The following is an 18,092-nucleotide window of genomic DNA, read 5'->3' as shown; positions in this document are numbered from 1 at the left end:
TTATCATGAAATAATGTTGTACATTAAAGTAATTCCTTAACCTGTTACCAAGTATTTCCACTGTTAGATTCAAATATTACTCAATAATATTAAACAAGTAAAATATCTGTATCTGAGTTCATCGACAAATAAAACAAACTGAATCCAAAACTAGTCAAATCAAACCAACCGAGACTGAAATTTAAATAAAGGATGCGTTTTTTATCCTTCGTACTTTGATTTTCCTTGAAACAGTTAAATAACTTCTGTTAAAGTATTTTCACCAGTGTATCATGGTCATTGTGAACGAGGTATCACAAAATGTAAATATGTTGTCTGATATGATTTGTTTTAGAAATAAATGTATCGCGTCAGTGAATCCGTACTCCTGTCAGAACAAGAGGAAGAGACCTCACAGCCTCCCAGCCTGAGCCCCCCTTCAGTCATGGCCGAGGCGATCCTGAAAACTCTCTTTAATATTAAGAGGATGGCAATTAAATTCTCACGGATTTAGGAAAGAATTCTTAACATGATGACGTGATGATGCCTGCATTAAATGACGTCAAAGCGAAGCTTTATTTTTTTTTCTTTTCTCATCTCACTGGGAAACATCTTCTTTCTCCCGTAGGGGTGCAAACATTCTGAATCCGTCGTCACCTGAACAGTATGTTGGAAACATGGGATTTTTTTTTCTGAGAAAAACCTCTTAGGAGCTAATCTTTCGATAAACCACGCACTGGTACTTATGACCAGGATATATGCATTTTAAAGGGTGCGCAACTTGCTTGGAAAGATCGACAGAATTTCATTTTTTTTAACCTGCAATCGAGACAACCACTCCTTTTACGCAGAGACGTGATTTCCGCCGATCCTCGTTGATTTGATTTATACTCCTGGTGCTGTTATACTGCTGTTTATGTTCTTGCTTTTGTAATATTTCAACATATGTTCAAGTTCAAGTTGATTTATTTCACTTCCAACAAACAAATAATAAGAAATACAAAGAAACGCTCATATACACAGACGTCATGAAATCAGTACCACAATGCGATGAACAGAATAACATTGTAAAAGAGATAGAGGTAAATTATCAACAGAGATACAAATAACAGTTACGTCACTGTGGTAAATGCATAAACAATATTGCTGGAAATGGAGGGGACTGCTAAAAAGCAGAGCTTGTAGAATGCAGTCCCCTCATAGAGAAAAAAAAATATAATTGCAAAAAACAACAACAACACATTTCCTTAAGCGGTAGCAAAAAAAAAAAGACAGACAGAGTAATACACACATACATGCACACATACGGACGCACATCAACAAACACATGGCGGCTCTCTTATATTATAAGGAAAAAATTGACGAGAGGATAGAAAGATATCAAAAGACTTAATACATATCAAAAGACTTAATCGTAGCTCTATATATCTTGTCTATTTTTTCTATCACTTCCAGTGAAAGATAGAATATCAGCTGAAGGTGGAAAATACAGTGTTAAAGAGTTGAGACCAATCGGCAGTGTAAATCGTGACTCCAACAATGTCCAATGCGTGATGACGCCATCACATTGCTTTGTTTTTATCATAGCCAGCACCAAGGATAAACTTTAAAAAGGGGGATAAAAATTCTGTAGAATACAAACTTTAAACTCTTTGTTTAACCCACCTCAGTGTGCGTGCATGTCATTTCAAAACATGCAATATAAAAAACGTTGAGAGATATCGAATGCTGTAAACTGTTTGTATGCTTTATGATTTGTGTGTGTGTGTGTGTGTGTGTGTGTGTGTGTGTGTGTGCGTGTTTCTTGTACAGTTTGTCATTTCCGGTTCTGTGTGTGCATGTGTGTGTGTTTTCCGTTCAAAGGGCGGTTACTATTGGTTGTAGTGATACAATAAGTAAGTTTACCACAACTTTAAAAGCAGTGAATTTGGCTTCGAATGATATTGTTTACGCCGGACACGACCCCAGCTCAGGCAATGTCAGGGGTTTCGAGTTGACGTAAATATGACTTTCCAAACTTGACTTTAAAACTTTCAAACAGCTGAATATATTATTTGTATTCTGGCTCTTTTTAAAGTTTGTTTTTCTTATTGCGCAGAGAGGTACGGAGCGGTGATTTTGTAATACTTCAGTGCAATGTACGAACGTGTTTGGTTGTTGATGTTGAGGTTTGTTTTTTTTTCGTCTAGTGCTGCTATGATCCATGTTTTCCACTAAGCGAAGACAACCGGAAAGAAATCATTGAATGCGCCATTGATTATTGGCTTGAAATCCATGGTACATTAGACTGGCCTCCTCAGCGTTTACACTGGAAAGAACAGTGAATTAAAGCGGTAATTAGCTTATACGCATTTGGGGCCGCGAACCTACATTCAGTGATTGAACATGGATATAGAGTTGACTAGTTTATCATCGTCAATACGTTGTGTCACACTGACGGTGTGAAAGGTTCGGGTCCAGGAAGATCGGAGACACCTTCGCGCTGTAGGTCGATAACCGGATGAATGTGTCATGTTTATACCCTTAATACTATCCCCTGAGTTAATCCCTGCCGCCTTTGAGAAGGGAGGTAACGGTCTGGTGCGAAGGTCGTCTGTCTTTCAGTGTTGGTTTCCATTCAATGTCACTGCTACTGTTGTGGTAAACAAATTCCACTTCCTTCAACCCTTCCCCCCCCCCTCCCCTCCTTACCTTCTTCCCCTCCCCCCCCCCCTTCTCTCGCTTCACTCCGCTCCCTCTCTCTTCCTCACGTACAATGTAGAAGCTGGCAAGCACATACCTTTTCCTTTTCTCCCACGCTTACTTCCGCTTTTCTTGTTTGTGTGCGTGTGTGTGTGTGTGTGTGTGTTATGTGTGTGTGTTTTACTGTTTACGTTGGATACCTTGGTAACCTTTCAGTTTCCTTATAGCAATCCACCTTGAAAAGACAAAAATGACTTTTTGTTGTGTTTCTTTTTTCCGAGTTGAATGTTTTCGTGAGTGGGTGTTTGTTCACGTTGACCACTTTCTGTTTTGCTGGAGGTTTATCTCTTCTCATAGACTCTGCATGTTGTTGTTGGTTTTTTTCTTCATGTTTCCTTTCTTGCAACAATTGTCAGGGTCTCATTGGTGAAATTCCCGGCCATCCTGGTCACAGAAACTATAAACAAACAAACAAACAAACAAACAAACAAACAAACAAACAAACAAAACAGAATAGGACGAAAATGGTCATAACATCACAAAACCAAAGAAAACACTCCCTTGGGCATTCAAGTATCTATTGTATGTCGGTGCCATCCGCAGCAGTTTATGTCCGACCTGCAATAATTCAAAGCAACGATCAGATTAATGCGTTCGTACGAAACTATGATAACTGTACATACCTTGCTGTTTGATCGAGCATTGACAAGAGTATCCTGCTTTTTCTTTTTTTTTTTGCAAACTTAAACAAAAGGACAGTCTAAAATGGGACCCTTGTCCTGTATAATTTTCACCTTTGCTAAAAAAAAAAGATAAAAGCTGTATGTTTTCCTTCAGGAATTGTTTGTTTGCTTGTATATCTGTCTGGACGTAACATTACTCAAGAATGAAAAAGACAATATGTATAGGATTCGATACATTTCATCAGGAGCATTTGCAACGGGCAAATATTCATAATCAATAATATGTGTTTGATGATTGCTTAAAGGACAAGACTGAATTGTTCCAGAATACTTTAAAAGTGACTACTAGACGTTAAGAGACACACATTTTAAGTGCGACTAACTACTGGCTATGGACGTCGGCATGTTACTGGTTCCATATTAGAGAGTAACTCCTCTTCGATACATTTGTTTAGAACTATGTTCCATGTATAGTTGATATCGGCGGCTGAAAACAAACAATATCAACTACACACAACACGGCTTATGATATCCGCTATAAAAGTTATTGAGGTTACCATTCTAGCGGGTAAATTATTACGACTGAATCTTTTGAAAGTAAAGATATTTCTATTCTGGAACAATATCGTCAAATGGCGGAAACATCACCTAGACATGGCGGAAGGATCACCTAGACATAAAGATAATGATCATTTTCGAACGTTGTATTCAAAGTACAGATGAGGTTCCAGTTCATCAGATTGTGGAATTCTTGTTAAGGCTCTCGGTACTCACGAATTTAGAGATATAAAACCGATTTTAACTCCCTATCCACAGGAAAAAAAACCTCAATTAAATGAATAGATAAACACTTAATATGGCATGTTTAAGGCAGGATATAGTCAACATCATAATCATAAACTATACATATATATTTCTTAGGCTATGTGCTGTTTGTCTGTCTTTCAGTGCTTTACAAACGATATCATCGATCCTGCAGCCGATATCGGCGGCTGGTAACGAAACAACAAAAATACCAACGACAATAATCATTGCTGTAACAAACCTACAGAGCATTTACCCCCTGGAATTCATTACATCTTACAGTCTTACATTTGATGACCAGCATGTTATGTTACGTATGTACAGTGATATTATTACTCATATTACTGCCGCTCTGTTCAGGACGTCTGATGCCCATACTCTGCAGCCGTGCCTCAACTATGTCAGCTGTGAAGAAAAACCCCAGCAGTCGCATCTATTTAGGGAGAGACTGCCTTGAATTTAGGCGATCGTATCTCTTGATAATAAGTTTCTAGCCACAACTGCTCTTGCGTCCGTACATCTTTAGTACTAGTACTTAATACAGAACAAACCAAAACAAAAGCAATCCCTTCTGTCGTGGTATGTTAAGAGAAGTTTCCGCCAAACGTGTTCCTGTTGTAGGTTAACAGTGTATGCCTTAAAGCAGAAAGAAAAGAAGAAAAAAAATTATGCAGATGAAATTTCATTATCTGACGAAATTCAGAGAAATGTTTGTCAGTTCGTTTGTAAATTATACATGTAGAATAAATGTAATCACTGGGGACCTTAAACTGTTGAACAAAGGGATTCTACCTCATAGTTTTACCGAAAGGAAAACCAGCTTCTACTGATATAGGACGTTTAATTATCCCGTGGTAATCTTCCCCCCAACCATATGACCTCGTGTCAGAACTCAGAAAGAGTGGAACGAACGTCACAGAGGTGAAGGTAAGGAAATGGTCAACGAGGAGAAATGAAAAACCCAACCAACTATAAAGTTGGCCAAGTTCAGGTCTTACTCCCTGTCACCCCCTCCACCCCCCCCCCCTGCTCCTCCCTTTCCACTTCCCCTCACGTTCAATCTAACGTGAAGTGTATTCCTTTGTAACTCCTGAACTCTTGTTCTATCTCTAAACCCACTGTCCTATCACTGGTGACGCGTCTATCAGTAACTTATGCGTGGCATGCAAACGCGGGGGGGGGGGGGGGGGGGTAACCTCATGGTGTCCAGGGTGCCAAAATGAAATTCAAATCTAAGATTATCCATTGTTTTTGTATTTCTCCTCTCAGGAGTCATACTGATTGATTATCATTCGAAAGCGTTTACCACAATTCTTACACAAGTCTTATATTAGTTTCGTCTCAGTTTCGTTTCGATTGTTGTTGATTACTTTAATCTGCTACACTGTATGATGAGTGCCCGTAACTGTGATATATTCTTTTTACTATTCCTAGCTCAAATGTAGCTAGGAATTAGCTTTTTACGCGCTAGAGAGGAAGTCAGAGAAAGGGAGGGGGGGGGGGGGGGGGAAGACGGAGAGAGAAAGAGTATATATTGCAGAAGACGGAAAACAAGATGAATTTGCGAGAAATCAATCCCGGAATATTTTAGAGAGGATCAGTCAAGCGCCTATTCTTAGCGCTACCGCCCCTAAAGCACATACACTATAATTTCATATTCAATTTCATTTCATTTCATGGACAATTTCCAAGTTGCTCTGCCTCCCCCCCCCCCCCCGTGTACCATCACTTCGTCACACAGCTTGTTCTCCTTTATCTGTAATTCCCAGCCTTTCTCTATCATTCCCATTTTCTATGCCCATCATGCACATATCACAACACAAAGTCACACTCTTTTTTAAGTGAGAGCACAAAATGATAATATAAACTTTTTGGTTATGAAAAATATGGTCCCTCGCATTTCTGTGTATTAATTATATGTGACCCTGCATCACAACACCAACAAAAATCGCCAGACATGGATTCTGAGTTAAGAGCAGATTCTAAAAGAGCAGACTCTAAGCTTTAAAATGGTATGTAACTCAATTTGAATGGATTCTCCTAACCTATGTAAATATTAGAAAGAATGCACACACTCTGGAAAAGTGTGAACTGAGAAAAGAGGCTCTGAAGTAGAGGGTATATTCAAGCGCTTATCTTTACCAAGCCGTGCAAGCTGTGTGATGAATTGGACAAAAAGAGGATGTAAACCTTCGGAGCAACAACAATATGATCGGATTATCAAATTAAGCTGAAATTGGGCATGCTCTATTAGCACATTCTGTCCATGATTAACGCCAACTTTCAAGCATTAGCATTTTGCTTTCAAAAGCAATCAGAGTTGAAAGTGAAGAGTGTACAAAGGATATGAAAAGGGGCCTCCAGACATACCTGATCACACTACTTTACCAAAAAAGGGGTTATAAAAACGCTGAAAACACAATTTCGATTCATTTTATGATCCCAAACTTAGGGATAATGTAGAAGAAGAAAAACTCTTTCAGGAAACATGGAAAACTCAAGATTGACTTCGTTGACCTGTTTCACCTTATTAGAGTCCTCATGTAAAATCAATGGTTGCAACTTTTTGTTCGTTTTGTGATGCACGGTCACACACACACACACACACACACACACACACATATATATATATATATATATATATATATATATATATATATGTTTCTTTGAAAGGTGAGTTTCAAAATCCGTCTGCCCATGATCAGACGTGTTTTCATGTCTGTTTCAGGAACGGGTTTGATTAAGATCTTTTGTCACACCATGGGCACTGATGAAGAGTGTGACCTTGCCTTTCAGTATTTGAGAGCTATGCTCCGTTTTTAAGATCTTCAAGATCTAGGATTTATTATTATTTTTTACGGCGTTCTTTTTCTACTGATTCGTTTACTATATATATATATATATATATATATATATATATATATATATATATATGCAATTGTATGTGTGTGTGTGTGTCTGTGTTTTTCTCTCTCTCTCTCCCTCTCGCTCTCTCAACTTAACTCGAAGTGTTCCCTCGTATATTATTCCTTTGCACGATTGTAATCCGTGATGTGTATTGATGCATAGGAACAATTTATACATTTCATGACATTTTGTTAAATTATGTAATGTACTGAAAACGGAATGCAAAAATAAACTAAACTGAACTAAGCTAATGGGAAAAAAAGTCGTATATACGAGGCAGCTCGAGTGCCAGACCTCCACAGCGAAAATGTCGCTGCGAATATCCTAATGTACAATGCCACTGAAGTCTGACTCTTTAAGATGTGAGCAAGCTCGTGACAAGAAGACATGGATCTGCATGGTACATATCTATCTATAATGGGTGCAATTTTGAAAAAAAAAAAACCCTGTGTATAGAAAATGATTATGCAAATATAGGCTTGATTATGTTTTATGAGCATTGCTAGTTCAAGAACACTGTGCGCTGTATACTTAGAATGTATAAGCGTTCATTACAAAATGAAGAGAACATCTCTTGAAGCCGTAGCCCCCCCCCAAAAAAAAGTAAATGAATAAAAGAATACATGTAAACTTGACCATTTAGAGATCACAGTTCAATTGTTACTCTAGAAGTTCGCAATCTCCGTTATGGAACTAATGATAACGGTAAACTGCGAATCAATTTACATACAATTTTTAATCATTATGTGACTGCCCAGCTCAAAACGCACAAAAATTCGCAGGTTAGGATTCTCTGCAATGGACCAAAATATGTCATTTGGATTAAGTGACTCAATTTCGTTTTAAGTTTGTTTCATCTGGAAGAGTAATAAATTTGTTCTCTTAAATTTGTTCTCTTAATAAATTTGTTCTCACATTCCACAGTCAATTTGTATATTTATCCACTTGAATTCTTGAATGATTCGTGTCATAAACAGAGCTTAATTCTATGTAAAAAAAAAGAAAAAAAAGAGTAATCATTTCTCTACCTACTGTCAAAATCTGGAGGTTTAACCAAAATTGAGATATTAGCAGTTTTAAACAGACCATATCTATACCATATATATATATTTTTTTTTTTTCGGACAGGCACTGCTTTCACTGTGAAATAGAGTATGTTTTCATTGATAATTCTGCACAGCACGCCTGAGCGTGACCCTAATAGATCCTCTTTTCTCCCTTTTCTACGAAACTGTTCCTAATAATTGTCTTATTTCGATCGCTATTTGAATGGGTTAGGATGGTGAAATTTTGACAAGTTATAAATTATTCTAACTACTCTTGTAAACGAAAAGTGGAAATTCATTTTGGCCTACTTTTTTGTTGGGTTTTGAGCTGGGCGATCACATAATCATATTCAGAACCGTGCATCTTGCCCATATTCGAAAAGCTACCGATCAAGAATATGAACTTTTTTTTTCAGGATAAAGGAAATAATCTACCATCTGTAATGGGGACATCACACAGTTCTGCAAATTTTTATGACGGCAAGTTGAGGACTCCAATCCAATTTTAAGAGTTACAAAATGTGTCTTGAAAAATATCAAACAGGAAGAGGAAGCATCAGATTTTTAGAGTTTAAAATTTAACATCCGCCCTTATTTTTTCTTTCTCTATCGGACTGATTAAGAGAGTTATCTTTAGTTGTTGTTTTTATAATCCCATGGCTATCAGATAAAATCAGCAATTAATGTTGATGAACAGTTTGGCTCACCTCATACCCCGACGCTCCAACTGCGATCTGAGGTGTCTGTGCAGGCATTACCAACAGTCACGAAAGGGGGGGGGGGAGCTGGGAGGTAAGGGTATGATAATGTCTGTTTCCTGACTTTCTTTACACAAAACACACACATACACACACACACACACACACACACACACACACACACACACACGCACACACACACACCCACACATACACACCCACACACACACACACATACACACACACTGTTAATGGGACAGAGTTAGCGTAAAACACAAGCCAAAAGAAATAATCAACCAATTTAATAAATCCAAATCACCAAAGGTAAAAATCAATAAATTTAATCATTAAGGAGTGTTGATAATGATTATAAATAAAATAACATCGACATGTTATTATCATCATCCCTAGTATCACTATTACCCTTTTATCATCATTACTGCTATTATGACAGCTACTTTCATTATCATCGTTGTTATTTCCACTTTATTACATTACTAGTCACATTACAAACGAGGAAAATTAATAATACAACTGTACTTAGCGTCGTATGGTGCTTTCATCACATGTTAATGGCAAGGGCGAAAAAAACAAAGTATATCATTATATTAAAAACTGAAAACATGTCAGGCAACATTCACATACTTATCCCTAAATCGTTTTGATAATATTACCTAAGGATGAAGCAAACATAAAAATAAGAATAAAGAAAATAGTTACACTTGTCATGACTTATTTTGGCTATTCACATCTCTGATCTTAAAGCCACATATTTACCATTTGCAGATGAAAAAAGAAACAGTCGTAGTGTTTAATTAAATTCTTATAATGTGAGTTACGGACAGAAACAACCGATGTAAAACTGTTAATCAGTAGGCCTATAATTTTTCAACATTCAAAATGTACACAGAAGTTTTACTAAACTCGTTTCTATTGTAGAATAAACGTTCTACAGTTCTGGATTATTGTGAAAATTAGTGACATTTCCTCAGATTTGTGACTTTGTTAGGATTTTTTTTTTTAATATGGTAGGATGATTTGAGATACATCTGAACAATACATATGCCATGCAACAAATGTGACAGCTCAAACATTTTTTTTTGTTTCAAATCATTGCTCCTAACGGTAAACAGTGGCTCTAATTAAAACTGCCCTCCCTAAACATTCGGTCTATTGCGTTTTTATACTATTAGGTGTGTATTCTTATTCCCCATTAATTTGATATATATCTGCTTGTTTTAACTATGAATTTTGTTGTTGTTTTTGTTGTGTGTTTTTTTCTCTCTCTTCCTTTCCCTCTGTCTCCCTCTCTGAGCTCAAGCTTCTGTGATATACGACTAGATGCTGTGTCAACCAATATATTCTCATGAAATTACCTGATCATAATAGGCTGATCAGTAAATTTTGGGAGAGGCAAGGGGGATCCCTCCAGTTTCATTCAATTTGTAAGGCGTTTATACGCCAAATTGGCAATTTTTAATGATATGCTCGGCCCCCGGCAAAGTTACTATAGCAACCGGGCCACGTTAGCCTGCGTACCGCCATTGTTCGATGCACTTTGCCCGTTTTGATAACATTGATGAGAAGTGCAAAATGGTTACATTAGTGCTGAGCTTGAAATGCCCGTCCATAGATGATGTTTTAAATCTAACTGGCCGTGTCATCAGCAGTGAGCCAAAGATAAAATGTTGATCATTACAGCATATTATTGAGTGAGCAATGAGCATATGGTTTAGTGCTCAAACATTGTTTAGTGAGCATATTGTTTAGTCCAACTTATGTGTTCAAACATATTGTTAGCGTTTATTGTCAAACATGACAATTTGTGTATACTATGTGAGTTACATTCAAGCATTGCCTGCGGGCAGAAATAAACCATCAAGCAATGGCAACCAAGGGTCCACAGTGCTTTCTTTACAAAATTATGAATAATAGTTATGACAGATGGATTCAAAAGGAATTTCAAAAACAAGTCGTAATTTTGAAATTTTTAGTTCTATATTTTCTTCGTGTGTGAGATATATTGGTTTTTGCCTCCTCTTTGCAGGGGTGGTGAAAACATGACACTTTTATGGTAAACGAGGGACAATAATATTTGACCCTTCGCAGGCTGTGGAATGAAGGGCAATATCACATATCGGACATGAGGCCTTGATTCTATGCCAAATAAGATATTAAAAGTAGCTATATTTAGGCTTATTATGTGAAGTCATTTGCACTGTTGATTCCGAGAAGGCCAAACGACATGCACACAGATGTTTACATCAGGAGTTACTCCCAATGTTTGAACCTCTTCCAAGCAGGCCAACGGCAAAGACTATGCCTGTTCAGTTACTTCCGGATATCCATTTTTATTGCTGTCTCATTTGGAGCACAAACGTCTTGGACCAAATCGTCAAACTAATGCACCACGTACTCGATAGTCACAAAGAAAACATTTTTTTTTTCTATTGATAGGTCATATACAAATTTGTGTCGTGTTCAACATCAATGGGGAGCAAAAAATAAAACAGAGCATCTTTTCAAGGTCAGGTTATCTATTGATGAATATCTATACTTATCATAGTAAAACGAGAAATGTGTGAACAAATATAACATTAGCATTTTGGATTCGACCCATTCTATTACACACATATTCTTCTTTCTTCACATTGGTATGGGCCAGACCGGTAAGGTAGAAGTGAATTGATATATAAAAGGTAATTAGTGCGAGTTTTTCTGAAGCAGCTGTACATGGACGAGAATTTGGCAACGTCTGAGCATTTCATACAGATGTGTAGTGATGAGGGACATTGGAGAGATGGGTCAGAAGTAGGATCGATTTTGACTGGAAGTCCAAAATCCATGGGATATTCATAGCCAGATGACATTTACTTCCCTTGCTTGTGCTTGTTTTTCGCGTGACTATTGAAATAGCCATTCGACATTTTTCGCACACTTTTGTCACGACAGGGGCCGGTATGAACACGCCATCGTAAAATTCTTTGGATCTCTTAGTATCAATTTACTCTTATTTTTTGTTTATTTAGAAACCACAATTTGCGTCACATTTAATCACCGTTATGCATGTTATTTTGACCAATCATAAAAATGAACGGATACATCATAAATAGCCTGCCAGTCACATAATAATAATAACAACTAATTTGACGCTTTCACTAGTTACACTGTGGCTCTTCAAAATTTATACTGAGGTCACAACAAACCATTGGTATTCATATAATCGCGTATATACCTCAGGTAGTTGAATTGTTTATATTCCGTATATCGTAATATTTATTTTTAATCTATCGGTAAGCAGTATTTGTTTAACAATCTGATTTCCTCAGCCTCAATTTGAAAGCACATTTGATTTCCTTAGATGGTATTTGACAATTGGAAATACCATTTAACAATTTGAAATGCAATTAAAGGCATAATTTACTATTTGCAGATGAAACACAAACCCAGCATTAGTGCTTCAAAATAGTTCTAAATCGTGAGTTAGGGATAGAAACAACCAATGTGAAAATTTGAACCAGTATAATCGATGTTAAGTATTGTTAAATATACAAAATGTGAACAATAGTTATAATTTAAAAAAAGTCCAGACTAAACCGTCTACAGTTATGGTTTATGAGAAAAATAGTGGTATCTCATAGTTTAGGCTTTGTTGCAAAAGTTTTCTATGTAGGATGTTTTGTGATACACCTGACCTATCAGTATGCATTAAAAGTGATATCTTGAACATTTTCCTCCCAAGGTAAACAGGACCTTTAAAAGATGATATTAATGTTTGACAGCGCGAAAACTCCCTTCTAGTGGAATTTAGTGGAGCAGAATTTACTTTCCATGTGTCCCATAGGTTTATAAGTTTACTTTGTTTGTTTTGGGGGCGAACTTGTCGCAAATTCATTAAAGTACTTAATTATTGACGTCATTCCAGAACATATTAAAATGATAATGAGGTAGGGGGAAAAAGCCTAGAGTAATCCTTGCACCGCGGTGCAAAAAAGGAAGGATACGGAGTAAGTGAAAACACGCCGTTTTCAATTAGTAACCATTACAAGCACCCGGTGTCGCCCATGTGTCTTCAATTTAGCCAATCCCTGGGGAGTACAGGTGAAAAGATGATAATCCTTCTCCTGTAGTCCTACAGAAGCAATACAGAAGCAATACGCAAGCCACGTCGAACCCCTGACGTCGGCCCAGACAGACAGTCAGACTGGTGACCTGTGCTGTATCAGCTTGCGCTCTAATCTATCCCGATGGAAAACACACACCTATCATATATGCTAGGGTCTATCCGGTGTCGGGCGTGGGAGCGTACATTGCTTCGAATATCATCTGAAGATACATTATTAGATCATATGTTGCTGATGGATATACAACATGAACCCAGTTTCCTCTTCCATCCACCCTCCCCCCCCCCCCAAAAAAAAAAACAAACAAAAAAAGAGAGAGAGAGAGAGAGAGAGAGAGGAAGAAAAGCTCAAAATGGAGCAAACAAAAATGACTCTAAGAAACATTTTGCTATTACTCTTTCAAAGTTGTGGAGTTTGAGACTTGTCCGGAACACTTAATACCATTATACCTCGTTGTTAAATAATGATTTTTTTTTGTTAATACTATTTTAATTATTATCATTCGTATTACTGTCAGTATTGATAAGTTTATAAATGACGTGGCGATCAAGATTACCGTGTGCTTTAAATCAGATAGAATCATTATTTTCTCCTTTTGTTATGATTTCATCACTCAGTAGAATATTTTACAATAATAGTTTAATTGATTCTAACATCCTTTGCTGTCACAACTCAAATACCTCGCCAGATACGTGTCACCATCATATTTTATTTGCATACATGAAGACAAACCTACAGCAGCCCACAGAAGGGGTGTAATATGGACGGATATAGCGGGTATGCAGCCACAACTACCACCACAAAATACTTTGAGGATTGCTAACTCTCGGGGTGATGATGATATTGGTGAATACTGATGTTTTGTGTTAGCCCCCCAATCTTATTTTGTGAAATTGAAGAGAGTTGTCAACAAACGCCCCTCTGTCTGGTAGGGCCAGGGGACAAACCCCCTGCCTCAGGGTGCTTTTTTTGAACCTTTACACAGCCGCAACTTTCTATAATCACAGCTCACACAATGTTTATGCCGCACGCCATAATGACCCATAATTCCCCATCCCCGAGAGCGTTTAGCGGCTTCTCCGATCCGAAATGTACTGACGACGTGCGTTCACGCACTTCACGAGTTAACCTCAAATGTCACAAGAAGGTCTCGACTTATCCACAATGAACTCCTTTAGAAAATGCATCTCAATAGCGGGAAGGTTGATCGAGACGTCTTGCGCGTGGCGGACCCTGAATTGTATGTAAACTTTTAGGCATAATTTACAAACAAACAAGCCCGAATGGCGAAAGGTGTCAAAGCGATGAACCGTGCTTTACATTTTGTAAGAGTGGTATTAAAAGGGTCTCCCCTCCCAAACGATTCTCTAATCATTTCACACCAGTTGGCTGTGGTTAATGGTCATAATGAAGGGAATGAAGCCACGCGTATAGAGGATCGAGTTTAATCTACTGAAGACGTTTTGCTGTTCAGAGATGTAGTATCGCTCCAAACGGCACTATTGGTCGCATCCGACAATTCAAAACCAGAGGGACAAACAGTTCCAAGAACATTATTGCAGTACAGTATAGATGCAAGGGAGTTGTGTGTTTTGATGATGATGATGCGAAATTTCGCAGTGTTTTGAATGCAAGAGATGAAGCTTCAACGGATGCCACTACTCTCCCTCCGCTAATGCCCCTTTAACCCTTTCTGTGCCAATAAGTCAAATGTGCACACATTTCACACACTTATTTATGGACAGGTATAATCAATGTGGCACTCAGAGTGTTAATAGAAAGCATGGTAAGGTCATGATGCGGCTTTATCTTTCAAAATCGCTTCTTCTAAAAGCTTCTTGAGGACGAAGGCAGAACTGGCATTACTGCATTGGTGAATAGGATGACTACCGGGTATCTTTTCCGTTGAATTTCATAGAAATCCATGTGTAAAAGCTAACAAACAAGTTAGTGAGAGGTTAAATATGCAGAACACAGGTTCACTTTGAGATTGTCTATGGTAGATAACTTTTGCCGCAAAGGTAGTGCGCAATTTCTTATAGAAAGAAAATACATTGATGCGTTATTAGTAACATATTTTGCCAATGCTGCGATAAAGCGTTAAGTACTTTAAAATGCCAGCAGTTATTACACGGGAGCTTCCGCTCTGGGTATAAATCACGTGGTTCATTTGCGATCAGCCAATGCGTTTGGCCGATCAGAGTCACGTGTTCTGATGGATTGCACTTAATGATGTGGTGATTCCTTGTGGAGAAAGAAGTGAAAAGTTCATTGATTCCCATGAGAACTCGGGTGAGGTTTTTAGAGTGAATGATATCAAGATGAATGAGGAATAGCCCAATTAACAAGACATGTCTGCTTAAAGGTCCCAGATATAAGATTGATGTCATAATCAGGTTTTTCAACACAACTCATGATAACTATACAAACTATGGTAATGGGATTGTACTTTGAGGGAATCGTAGTCATCGATTACACAGTGAGAAGAGTTTCCGTGATATTGTTGAAGTTGTTGCTTACGTCATCTACTAAAGCAAAAAAAAAAAAGCTTTTTATAATTTGTAGGAGAATGTCATAAAGAAAAAAGAGAAAAAATGTCTTGAACACTATATAGATTATATAAAGATTCTTTCTGAACTTTGCATTCACTTATTTGGTGTGTTTTCTTTCAGACGATCGTCAAATGGGGGAGGGGGGGGGGCTTACAGTATTCTAGAGATGGCTTCATAAAAAAAAACACGGGGGTTTAATGCGTTATGAATTTACTAACTTTTAGCGAGATAACAATCTTTCTATCTCTCGTTCTTCGTAACAGTATTTGCGCACTTCGTGAAAAAGGAAGCTTCATCTCCCACTTAAAGGGGATGGCTAGTAACTGATCAGTGGGATTCAGTGGGAATGCTGAAGGATGATTGTTCCAATCCTTGTGGGATTCATTTAAGAGTACACTATATATCTACTGTTGTGTGAAAATTATTTGCTTCAGAATGGTCTCATATTCAAGCAATGTGCAGTTTAATGTTTCCAGGTTAGCATGCCTGTACAGTGACGGGGTGATCGTTAACGAACGGCCCGTTAACGATAGCCCCGTACATGATTTAATATGGTAAACTTACTGTTTGGCATAGCTTTGGTGAACGGAGTAAATTCTGCATTCGCTTCTATACATTTACTCTGCCGGAACGGCAACAACTGTTTTCAGATATCTGACATAAGTTTTCAGTCATTTCGCGTATAAGGGGAAAACCCTCGGAAGCCAAAACAGTCTAAAACAACAGGTTAAAGTTATTGTTTACCATTAGCTGATAATTAGGAGCAGTGATTAAAAAAAGTTCGAGGTATCACATTTGATGCATATGTGTAGGTCAGTTGTACCACAAAACATCCTATCATAACAATTTCGCAAAAGAGCTTAAAGTGTAAAGAGATAACACTATTTTTCTCAATAAGCCATAACTGTAGACGTTTTTTATTTTCATAGAAACAATTTTCACATTGATTGTTTCTGTCCCTAACTCACGTTTTAGAACTATTCTGAAGCACCAAAGCTGGATTTTTGTTTCATCTGCAAATGGTATATAATGCCTTTAAGCAATCCTTCTGGACCAGCAAAGCGACAATTTCCCTGAAAATCGATGTCAAATACAAAACATGCTACAAAAGAGCCAGCAAACGTCTGGTACGAAACTTCTACCTGCATCAAGCCCCTGCTCGTCATGTGCGAGTTATAATAGCACTAGCATAAAATATCATAAATTTTTTGGAAAAATATGAAATCTAATTTAATTCAATTCAATTACTTTATTTCCATCCATCAAAAGGTAATACATATTCAATACAATGTATGTATACGGAGCAATCTTTGACAATTGATTTGTAGGAAGTACAATTCATAAGGTATGATACAAAATAATTTTATGTACTAACGAAACACATAAGAGTTTCAAAGCAACAAAGAGGTAAAAAGTATAGTGATGGAAAAGAGCGATCTACTGCAATGCCGGGCAACAGTAAGACGTGGATCACCCCATGTCTCACGTTTCGTATGCTTTTCTTGTTTGCGGTTACTCTCATATCGTTTCTTTCTATCTCCAAATGTGAATCTGTCTTCTTTCCCCTACTCTCATCTGTAGTGTCCCTTTAATCCCTTGGCCTCGATCTCCACACAATGAATGAAGTGAATAACCATAGCGTGCACGTCATTTTGATTTCTTTTTTTTTTTAATCTCGAGGGATCTTCTGCCCCGTTTTTTCACATTAGATAATATTTCTTTGCCATTGATACACCCCCCCCCCCTCCTATATGAAAATAAAAGTAATAAGGTACTGGATGAGCAGAATAAAGTGTATAAGAGAAAGCCATCACTTTAAATTACGAAAGTTCTTTTCGTTAACTTCGACAATTGATGTTCACCAACACTTCGTTTTTTATTTTTTGTTTTTGTTTTTGTTTTTTTTTTTTTGCAAATTTACTCTTATGATAACATGAACATATATAGCGGAAATGACTATGCCTCTAAATTTGATCCAGGATTTTTCAAACAATGACAGTGAATTCAACTGTATGTTATTTTTTCCAATCATTTAAAATTAGATGAACTTCTGCATGTGTATTATTGTACATGTGGTTATATGATCGTCTAGCAGACTCGAAATAAAATGACACTTTGTTGTTTAAAGGAGCTGTTTACCACTGGGAACAGTGATTTAAAAAATGTTGATAGAGTTATCACATTGTGATTTTGATGCGTATGTGTAGGTCAGCTGTACCACAAAACATCCTATTTCCCGACAAAGCCTAAAATATAAGGATCACTATTTTTTTCAATAAACCAGTGTAGATGGTTTGCTTTGAAACAGGGTTATTGTAACTATTGCTCACATATGTATGTATTTAACAATAATTAACATTGATTATACTAATTAAGATTTTTACATTGGTTGTTTATATCCCTAACACACATTTCAAAACTATTTTGAAGCACTAAAGCTGCGTTTTTGTTTTATCTGCAAAATTGATTTAATGATAAATACTGCCTTAAAGGAATACAAGTTTTGAGAGGGTATTGTTGTCGTTGATATTCTGCAATATTTTCTTCTTCAAGGATTATTGGCACGCCGATAGATGACAAAGGATGAAAACAGTCAGGTATCTGTAAAGTTTCCATC

Source organism: Diadema antillarum, unplaced genomic scaffold (genome assembly GCF_040938485.1).
Source record: "Diadema antillarum isolate AM-2024a unplaced genomic scaffold, OU_Dant_1.0 scf00000177, whole genome shotgun sequence".
In the NCBI taxonomy this organism is placed as follows: domain Eukaryota; kingdom Metazoa; phylum Echinodermata; class Echinoidea; order Diadematoida; family Diadematidae; genus Diadema; species Diadema antillarum.
Note: the sequence above shows the minus strand (reverse complement) of the source record.